Genomic DNA, 11,224 nt, shown 5'->3' with positions numbered 1-11,224 from the left:
AATTTTTGAACTACATGGCACTATGACACCACTTTGGACTAGACACTTTCTGCAGGGAAGCATGCATTTCACCAAATCCACTCACTTCATTAGTCAACAGGAGAAAGAGACGTTAGGTTAAGGAAAGTGTGTCCTACCATCTCCAGAGTCCAGTGCCCAGCTGCATCTTAATACTGGGAAGTGTTGGGATGAGGAGCCTTGCTCTGAATGATCAGTGTTTCAGCAATTCTGTTTCTCTGGTGCTAACATTCCTGGCAGCTCTCGTTTTACACAGAGGGCAGCAGAAATGCTGCTGCAGCAGGAGCTGAGCATTCCCTGTCAGAGAGCTCATCAGGGTTCCACAGAGCACACTGATGCCTCCAGCATGCCCTGTCATACTGAGACCATGGCTGACAACAGCACAGGCAAGCTGAAAATCCCATGGGGAATGTTTTTAAATAGTGTTGCACTGAATAATCCACAGATTGATAAGATCTGACCACCTTTTATTCCATTTTTTCTTTCTTTCTTTTTTTTTTTTTTTCCCTTTTTCTGGAGATCTTGATGGTTGTAATTACTTCTGAATCACAGTTTAGTCTTTTGTCTGACAATATTCACATCTGGCACAGCTGAGTATAAAGAAGAAAAAATACTGATCATAGCAGGGGAATAAAATTGCTTCCGTGATAGGATTAGCAATGGCAGTCTGAAGGCATAATTGTCCTATTGTTGACCATTCAGAGACATGCTGTAATAGCAACTGAGTGCTGCACCAAGAATAATTTTTATCAATGTGATTAAGAGAAAAATGAAAGCTGTTTGTGCCACTAGCTCTAGATTACCAAAAATCCCATGGGAGTTACTTGTGAGTTTTTTGGTTGCAATGAACATTTCAAGAGCATCTAAAAAGCCAGCAGATGATCAGGGCACAGACTGTGGAGAAAAGCTGATTTTTTTTTTTCACTAGAGAGCAATTAAGAATATTCCCACTTTTTCAATATACAATAGGTTTTGGAATAAATAGAAGAGTAGCAATGCACCAAGAATAGAGGGTACTCATCCAATATTGCTAAAATCTGAAGAAACTGAATTATTTTCTGGTGCCTATAAACAGTGCTCAAATCAATGCCAGGGAAATGGAAATTACAAACAAAATATCAGGCTTTAAGAGTGACTCAGGAGTGAATCTGAGAATATATCCCGACACTTGTAATTTATGTGTCAATAAACACTGCTAAATAGGGAAGAAAACATGCTGCAAGTACCAACACAGCTTTTGTGGAGTGAAACCAAAGTGTGTGCATAAAGGTGTCACCATCAATGCTGGGTACTTCAGTGCTCAGGCTGGAGCAGAGAAATTCAGTGGCAGCAACAGAAACTTTTTGCCAGCTCTCTGGTTGAGGCCAGAACCACTCCACTGCAGAGCTGTGCTCAATTATATCTCAAAAGATATCTTAAAGGAAGGAAGGAAAACAGAATTTTCCATTGGTGGTAGCTCATTTCTCTACTTATATGACAAAGATTTGTCCACAACACTGTTACTTTCATCCCAGGCCTAAGATCTTTCCTAGGACAGTAGGATTCAATGTAGGCAGTTCATTTGTAAAGGAAGTTTGAAGTGGAAGAGACATGAGAGATTATTAGATGCCCCCTTTTTGGCATAGTTACTTTTAACTTTGTCTCTTCCTTTACTCAGTTCAGGTACAGTATCAGAAATACCTGTCTTTCTCTCCACAGGAGGGAAGAAGTTTGAGATAAGAATTTGCTTAACCAATATTGTTACCAAACCCCTCGCAGACATTATTGGAAATAATCAATATGTTGGGTGTGGACCAGCTTAAAATATCTTCAAATCAACGTTACTAACATTATCAGGTATCCTGATTAGCCCATGGGAATGATTGGCAGGAATGGGCTCCCAGCAAAACAACCTCAGAAAGGATGTAGTTATAAGTAGGCCAGAGAGAAAGAAATTGAAGAAAAACAAGACAGAGTCCCAAACCGTGGAGTAGAGTAAGAAAATTAACATCACCTTAAGAAAGAATTTCAAAAAAGAATCCTATATGAATAAAACAAGAATAGTGAATTGTACTCTCTATGAAATTAAATGTAATAGAAATTAAAGGGAGCAGTACAGTCTCTGGGCTGAACAGCAGCATAGGCATGCAGTGCCTTTCTGACTTTCTGACCCCAAGACTGGGCACAGTGCACCCACAGGACGAATTTGCTATGCAATTTCTGCAAGCAGACAACATTATCACAAAAGATTTGGGGAAGAAAATCCATTGGGATACCCAAATAGGCAGGGCTCTGATTTCTGACTCACGGATGTGGGAATGGAGCAGGGTCAAAGTGGACCAATTACTTTTCTAAATTGAGGAAATGAGCAATGTTGTATTATTGGGATCAGGCACAAGTCAGATGTCAATCCACATCAAGAACAAACCCTGTCTCCAAATGGCAGGAAGGGGTCCTCCATCAGGAATCCAAACACTGAGGTCAAGTCCAACACAAAGGAAGGAATATACAACCCCAGTTCATTTCCTCCTTTTCATTTTCCAGCCATTTAGCCCTTGCTGAACAATGTGGAAGAATTTTATCCATATGAGTGACAGCAGCTGACCCGTCATGCAGTACAGTTAAGCAGCAGCACACTTGTCCTCTGCTCTAGAAAGGCAAGCCCAGAACAATGGCAAATCTGGTGACAACTGCAAAGGAATTACTGTCATCAGAGAACTGGAGCTGCTGGAGCCCAGACATACAAACACTTCTGGAAAAAATCATGGGCTGCAGGTTTCTGCAGGTTTCAACAGGACGCAACTCAGGAGCTTGGGAAGACAGTATTCTGCACCAAAAAAAAAAAAAAAAAAAAAAAAAAAAAAAAAAAAAAAAAAAAATTGTTAACAGATAAGTAAAAGAAAAAAAAAATTATATCCATAAACCTTGCTTTGTAAAATGGCAGTAGGTGATCAAACACAGGTTACCTGAAGAAGTGGGAAAATCCTCTAATTCCTTGAGATATCCAACACCTCTCAGAGCTGCCTTTGTACAAGTAATGAGGAACACACCCTGTGGCCTGAGGAGACTGGGATCCAGGGACAGGCCTTGGGCACATGGAGTGTCTATGCCCAGGTACCAACAGGTTCCCCTTGTACTTATGAGCATTTACACTGACTCGACAGGGACTTAATCCTGAACTGCCCAAGGGGAACGTGGTGAGGTCTCTCGTGCCCCTGGTATTTGTGTGAGTGCTCAGCGTGTTCACCTGGTCTGACATGTGGCCAGCTGTGTATTTATGTACGTACGTGTTGCATGTGTGTTCTCCATGTGCCTGTGCCTTCTGGGAATTCTTGCTCAGCCTCACTACTTGTTTGGCCCTGGACTTGGATCTGTGGCAGTTTGTCTCTGTCACAGTGCCAGGCTCAGCCTTGTTGTCTGACAAGAAAACCTCGGGAGCAAATCCTGCGTGGAAGCTGCTGTTAAGGTGGAAAACAGGCAGGCACTGAGCACTGGGAGATAGGGAAAGGAGTGCTTCCCAGCAGACAGCCAAGCTGCCAGCTGATGCCCTTCAGCTAGCACAGCTGCAGAGGCCTTTGCTGCTCCAAATATTCTGGCAGTGTCTGAGACAACAAGGGAATGACAAACATATTTAGCAAGTTCCTCTGGCTGACCTGGCTGGGAAGGCACCGACCTCCCTATTTCTTTTCTGTATTAGCCACACGTGTTACTTGCTCAGTGCTGACAGGGAGGAAGCTGGATGGGAAACAAATAGATCAAAATAAAAGGGAGAGAAAAACACCAGAATGGTGGGGTTGTTGTGAAAGTGTCCAGCCCAATATGCTCTGAGAGAAATATCAGTAAAAGCCTTTTGCCACAGGCAAACCAAGCTTGTTTATTTGGGACATTTCCTAGCAGAAGAGATGGCAAAGCATTTGGTTCAAGGCAATAGAAAATGCAGGTGTGTGTGAGAACCCCTGTTCATTTCCACAGAGGCAAACTCTCACACATACACACTCTTTCCCTCACAGTTATATAGCCTAAAAATGGTTCCCTCATCATCTGCAATTTGACCATTGCAATTCAAGGAACACGTTTCCAGCATTTTATTCTCTGTCTTATGGCCAAATCATCAATGTCCCTTTACCTTTCTGAGAAGACAAAGCTGTGCTAGTATCAGCGCCCAGCCTGTGCCCTGTCCTTGCTCTGAACTCCTTGCTCTGTGCATACCTCGCTGCTAACGCACTGCCTGTGCTGGAAGCACCCTGAATGCTTTGCATAATGTGGAAGCCGATCTTCCTTGTTATGCAGATTAATGGATGCCATGCCACAACCTGTTCCCAAACAACCCAAGTAGCCGCTGCTTAAGTGGATTGTTTCCTGGGCATGTTAACTGCCCTTTGCCACTGGCAGGATTGCTGCATGGACATCTCAGGTGAGGACGTGAGGGAACTGCTGCTTTTGCAAGAGCAAACTGCATGAAGCCCAGCACCTTCCCTGTAGCTAAATTCGAGTCACTGCCAATCACGGCCCAACATTGTCCAGTCTCTGTGGTACGTTGTCAAGTTCCCAATAACACAACTCACTTTTCTGCAATACTCCTGTGACCAGGGAGCACATGCTGTTTTCTCTGGCACTGACGTATCGTTCCTGGCTGAACAGAAGGAGGATAGAACTCATTTGAGCATGAAATAGGTTGCTAAGTGAAATCTTCCATGACATTCAGATATGCAGTCTTTCCTCCGTTTTTGGGTTTTTTTCTGAGTTAGTGCCTCTGGAGACTCCTGATACTGAGCACTCGGAGAACAGAGATGATGCTGCAAACACTTCTCATGAGCCAAACACACGATGATCCTGGCTCCCTGTGGAAATCTGATGCCACAAAGGATACCTCCCTCCTCTTGTATTACACAGGTAGGAGTTAGTCCTTGTATCCTTGTTAGGATACAAGGCCCCTTTTCTGCAGTTCCACAGCCACACTTCTACCACCACAGGAAGAAATAATTTCAACTCCCAATACAAAAGTAGAAGTGGAGAAATTGCTCTCTCTGGACCAATTTTGTCACCTAATAAGAGGAAAAAATTTACTCTGTAACACACAGGAACCTCTTTTCTTATCAGAGAGAGCTATGAATGCTGTTTCAAATACTTAAGTGAGAATTGGGACAATGAAACAGAGAAAAATGTAGTGAAAATGGCCGCAGCCAACGGTGTCCATAGTTTTCTGAGGAAAAACTAATCCACCTACACACAGAGATTCACTCCCTGGAGGGCTTCAGACTCTGCAGAGCAACAGCAAGGCAAATACAGATCAGAAACATTAGAGTACCACAAATGGTGTGGGACAGGCATATGTGGGTATGGTTGTGAGAAGAACTATCACTTTAAATAAAATTCTAATGTCTGAAACAAATGTATAAATCCCTGAGTTTTTATATTTGGCCCAGATCATATTCCCTTTGCAGCTGGTGGAGTCAAATGCTTCAGAGACCTCTAACCTCCCCCTCAAATTTTACGATGTCAGCGAAAAATTAGATTCTTTCTTCTGAAACCTGACCCCTGAGAGCACTGATATCAATAGTTTTAAAAATAGTCCCATCAGCTGGGGTCATCAGAGATGTGTTTGTATCGGAATTGCTAAGCCAAGAGATTTTCATACCAAATCAAGCTCCAGTGGGTTTCCCCAGCATAGGCGAGTTCGTTTTGGGAACCTCATAGGCTTTATGTACACTGCAGACAGACAACTTTTTCAACTCTTCAACACTAACATGCATGGGAATGAGGGATATTTTCTAGCACCCTGCACCATCCCTCCCACTGAAAACAGCATTCAGTGTCATCCGACACAGGCATCTGAAATGTCAGCTCTTGAAAATGCTCCATCAGCCTTGGCCCCTTCAAGCCGAAGAGGAGGCAGCCAGCAGATGTAAGATAAGGTCTGTAAAATCAAGATAGGACAATGAAAGAGGGTGGATGGATTGCTGAACTTCCCTGTACCAGAAGCAGGGGCATCAGGTGAAGTCAGCTGGTGGCCAGACACAGAGGGATAGGATACTTCGAACCAGCCATTATTATCTACTCAGATCATCACCTCCAACCAGGCGGCTACTAAAGGTTTTCATTAATTCAAAGATCTGCCGCACAAATGCATGGGAGCAGAACCAGGTGCAGATTCCTGATCCCACATACAACAAAGACATCAAGATTGGCACATGCCTGAGCCAGGAGCACTTGAGGAATTGGGCAGTGTTTAGGGAAAGCCTCAGCACATCTGCCTGTTTCATACTTCCCATACTCTCCAGCCTCAGCCACCATCGAGCCACTGCCAGGACAATGCTCTGGGCTGGCCTTTGTGTGCTGACATGTCTGTCACAAGAAACCAACAGGCCGCAGCAGGGCAGGCAGGTCCCCCTTGCCAGGAGGCCACGGAGAGCCTGGAGCCCAGGTGCTGCTGCTCTGCAGCCAGGACAGCCCTCTGTTTGCACAGGCAGTGCCAGTCACAGCCACTGCTTGTGACTCTGGACAGAGCACACACCTGGGAGGGGAAAAGGTCCTTCATCCATCCCATGGGGCTTGAGCCACAGTCTCAGATGCCCACTGGGTTCAGGTGCCAATGTATGACCACAGCACAGCTGGGCCTGCTCACAGCTGAGCAAATCCCACTTGTGGGCTGCTATGGGCAGTGGGACACACCAGCAGAGCTTTCAGCAAAGTTGCTGAAGTTTATCATAGACCCTGCATTTCTTCATCAGTGCCTGGCCCACAGCCTCAGTGTTAATGCTGTCTGATGAGACACAAGCTAACTTTGTGAGCCGCTGCATGCCTGTGCCACAATCTGCAAAGTCAGGCAGCAATGCCTGAACCAGATGTGTGCTGCTTCATCCCTAAGTAGAAGAGCCTTGCTGTGCTGCTTAGCCTGCTCTCTAGCTGGAATCAGGAAATCATTCAGAATAGCTGAGATTACAAAGCTGTTCCAAAGTCACCTACTCCAACAGCCTATTCAAAGCAAGCCAAATTACTTCAGGTTGCTCAGGATTTGTCCAGCCACGTCCTGCACACCTCCAAACATGAAACCTCTCTGGACAACCTGTTCCCAACTTGGATCGCTGTCATGGTACAAAAAATTACCTTATATCTAATTTCCCACATTCTAGCTTGTGTCCACTCTTTCTCACCGTATCAGATAGCTGTAAATAGTAAGATCTCCCTTTAACCTCTTCTTCCTCAGATTGAATAAACACATTTCTTTTAGCTTCTCCTTGCACATCATGTGCTCCAACCCCCTGACCGTCTTGGTGGCCCAAAGACTACAAAACAGTCTTTAGAAACCAAATTCTCACCCAGATTTGTTTGTGACCACATTATTTGCTTGGCAGTTTTACGGTGCTCTTTTTTTTTTTTTTTTTTTTTTTTTTTTTTTTTTTTTTTTCTTTTTTTTTTTTCTTTTTTTTTTTTTTTCAGCTCTTTAGAGCAAACACTCTTTCCTTCGACTGGAAAAGTGTTTTCCATAATTTTTTTTTTTACTGACAGGTTTGGTATTTACTACCCTTCACAGACAAGGTGGTTTTTTTATGCACCAATTTCAGCTTAAGCCTCTTTTTGTGCAGAGATGGTTGCCCATACAGGCTTTTAACAGATTTGTGTCATGCCCTAATGGCCCTTATAGAGGAAGAGAACTCAGTCAGCAGCACGGGAAGGACATTCCTTCAGAGCCCCTCAGTGATGGTGAGTGTGTGGAGCTGAGTGACAGGAATCACAAGTGATTTGTGATCCCACTGGATTTGCAATCACTCCTGTGTTTGCTTTGTGACTCCATCACACTGCTGTGTCATGTTGCTGAGTCAAAATCATATGCAACATCAAACATCTTCAAATTAGTAAATTTGGTGTTAAACATTAAAACCCCTTCACATGTGGAATATCTGAAAGGACCAGACCTGGTCCCTGTCATAATTTCCAGGGAGGTGCTCACCTATGGATTTGTTGTGGGAGGCGTAGGCTGCTTCTCACACCAGATAAAAAAGAATTAAGCTCTGGCATGACTCACTTTTACAGAAGAGCTAATGACATTGCTGAATCTGTATAGGAGGCAAATCCCTCTGGAAACTTATGTCAGCAGGAAAGAGTGAGAAAGAACTAATAAGAACTCGATGAAAGCCAAGAATTCCAAAGCCCTGTATTCCAAAGAATGCCGTGACAAATGATGATCACATCATTCATTTTATCTGAGTTTATCTTCAACAGACCATCAAGCAGCTGAGAAAGGTAAGAGCCCCATTTTTTAACTGCACTCAGATTGGCAAATCTAAATAATTTCATCCTGCTCCCACTTCCTAATATACTACCTTGCTGGCAGGAGAAGTGGGGAAGGCAGTAAAGTAAATAGTCCAATTGTCCTAGCACACACCTATTTAGTTAGTTATTTTTGTCTTTGAGAAAGACATGCTTTTTCCAATTAGCCCGCAAAGAAGGATTTTCACAGTAACTCAAGATGAAATCATGGCTTGAAGTGAGAAGGTGTGAACAAGCTGCAGATTTGCAGGCTGATGGGAGCGGGCGGGGAGGAGGAGATGGACAATGCAGGTCTTTTTGTGGATCTCAATAAGAAAGGTCCAACAAAGTCTGGATTAAAAAAACAGCCAGTTGAATAAGACAGTGTTGTGAATGGTATTCCTCAGTTTAGTGTTCCCTCTAAAACCAGGTGCCCTTCCTCCCTCTCCCTCCCCTGCAGCACACAGGAGAGGGAAATTGGATGCACAAAAGGCAAAGATCAGAGCTTGAGATAAGGACAATTTACTGGAAATAGCAATGAGATAAAAAAACCAACAGTAACAGCAACGATACTAATGACAGAGAGTGCAAGAAAAGATTTGATTCACGCAGAAAACAACCCCTGACAATACCGATGGCTCCCTTAGCCACCTTCACTGGAAGGGACCCCTTCTCCTCAGATGAGACTGCCTTGCCCCGCCCCTGGCAATGATGTGAGGTGGTACAGAATAACCAGATTCTGTGTAAATACCTTCAGATGCTGGGAACCCCAGCTCCAGGTGGGCCCAGGGTGGGTTTTCTCACGGTGCACCACACAGATCCCATTTGTGGAGAGGTTTCCTGTTTTCAAATCATTAATGCTACTCCAATCATCTTTAAAAACGCAACACTATTCATAAAGGATGTCCACATCAGAACTTCTATGCTCTTATGAAGTTATTGTTCTTTTTCTAGTGTAGACAGATGAATTTGGTGAATAAAAACTGGCAAAGCATAAAACAGAAGCTGGCAAAGGAGAAAGATGTGTTGAAGACTGAGGTCAATAACTTGTCCAGCAGTGTGAAGTCTATCTCCACAATCACAAAAGTAGAACCCTCACTTCTCTGTGTTTATGAATCTTTTTTCCATCCACAATTGAAAAACCTTTATGCAATCCTTTCCAAAATTCGAAAACTGCAGAAAATAGCTTAAGCACAACTTGACACTATCTCATCCTAGTTAAAAAAAAAAATCTGTAAAAAGTCTGAAATCTAATGGGCTCATGAGATGTCACAAAGATGGAAAAACATGCAGAAAATTCACAGAACATGAAGAGGCAAGACAATGCATGAGAACTCAGAGCTCTAGAATAGCTTTTGGACCTGATGTACTCACTACAGGAAAAAAACATATATATGAGGGTCTATTTCCTGAACAAGTCAGAGGAAAATCAGGCTGTAGAAAGTGGTCCTTTATTGTCAGGCTTCTCGGTTAGGAAGAAACAGAAAAACAAGTCATCTGTCATTCTTTCTTGATTCTGTTGCCTTCCCAGATGATTCCCATTACTCTAGGAGGTGAAACAAAATGCAAGATATCAAACTGACAGAGAGGATGATATACTACAAATGTGATCTTTGAACCAGTGTACTGGAATCCATGTCATCTTCTTTAATTGACATGCGCAGAGAGCCCAGGAGGGAAAATGAATTATGAAGAATCATTTTTTTGCAGCTGCAACTAAACACCTAAACATAGTAATAACTGTAAAAAGGAATATAGGATTGGAGCTTTCTTATGGCTCTATGGCTCTCAGCTGGAAAGCTTTAAGTTCCCACATAACTCAGAAGTCATGTCAGCAGTAAGAGACAAGTTTATCAAAGAACTGCAAATTCGTCTTAGAGTTAATTTCATCTGACACAGAAAAAACAGTAAAGTCTATTCTTTGTTAGGGTATTATGTAAAGCATGAGAAGAAGCAGGGGAAAATCTCTCCTTTCTTTCTATCCCTTTACCCTCTTTTGTGTGCCAGAAAAGGATGTTTTCCTCATTGACAATTCTACAAATACACAATATTAGTTTTCAAACAGAAATTATCTCTACATTTTTTTTTCAGAAAGATACTGGCAATCACTTAAAAGAATAAGTGATTTCAGATGTTCCAGTCATATATGTAGTGTTATAAGCACACAATATTCTTTAAAGAAGTGAGTTGAGAAGGCTGGTCATGCTCTCTGACCCTTCTCACATTGCTTCAACTTCTTGATGTTTGAGAGAAAATGCGAGTCTTCAAAATATGGTAGAGAAACACACCATATCCCAGCTCCATGGGAGAACTTTGAACAGCAGATCCTTCCTAATTCTTTGCAAAGGAAATGCAAAGCCTCCCAGGAATTCTTTATATTTCAGTGGCATTTGTGTTTGTGCTTGGAAAGGCTGGAGGAGGATAGCTTGGGATCTAAATCCCATTCTTATATTTGATAACCACAGCCACTGTCCAAGGTTTCTAAAATAACAGGAGGTTGGGGAGTTAAAACTGCCAATAAACCTAAAAGATGAAAGATGCAAAATGCGTCCTTATTCCTGCTGGTGTGACCTCACTGAAGGTTCTGCTGGACATACATCAGAGCAAACCAGAACAGTCAGATATGGAGAATGGCAAAATAACACCTTTAAAACTGAATTTCAAATCACAGTCCATCAGTAATACTTCAGAATGAGGTAAAAGATATAATTAAATGTATGAATCAAGGGGGATAATGTGTCTTTTCTGATCTTTTGAAAGTACTCACCAAAAAGCTAAGGACTTGTAAATAGATGCAGTAATAGAAGCATGATATGGTAATCCAGTCTTGGAATTAGACTATACTAGATTTTTCCTATTTTTTATTTCCAGAATATTTTAGAATAGGTTCCCTCCAAAGCTCTTGTAATAGTAATCCTTCTCACTACTGCTGAGTCCTGAGACACACAAATCTTATATGTCAAATAGCAATTAACAG

Source organism: Chamaea fasciata, unplaced genomic scaffold, assembly GCF_029207755.1.
Source record: "Chamaea fasciata isolate MVZ Bird 193981 ecotype frontalis unplaced genomic scaffold, bChaFas1.0.hap1 SCAF_19, whole genome shotgun sequence".
Taxonomy (NCBI): Eukaryota; Metazoa; Chordata; class Aves; order Passeriformes; family Sylviidae; genus Chamaea; species Chamaea fasciata.
This window is presented reverse-complemented; position numbering follows the sequence as displayed.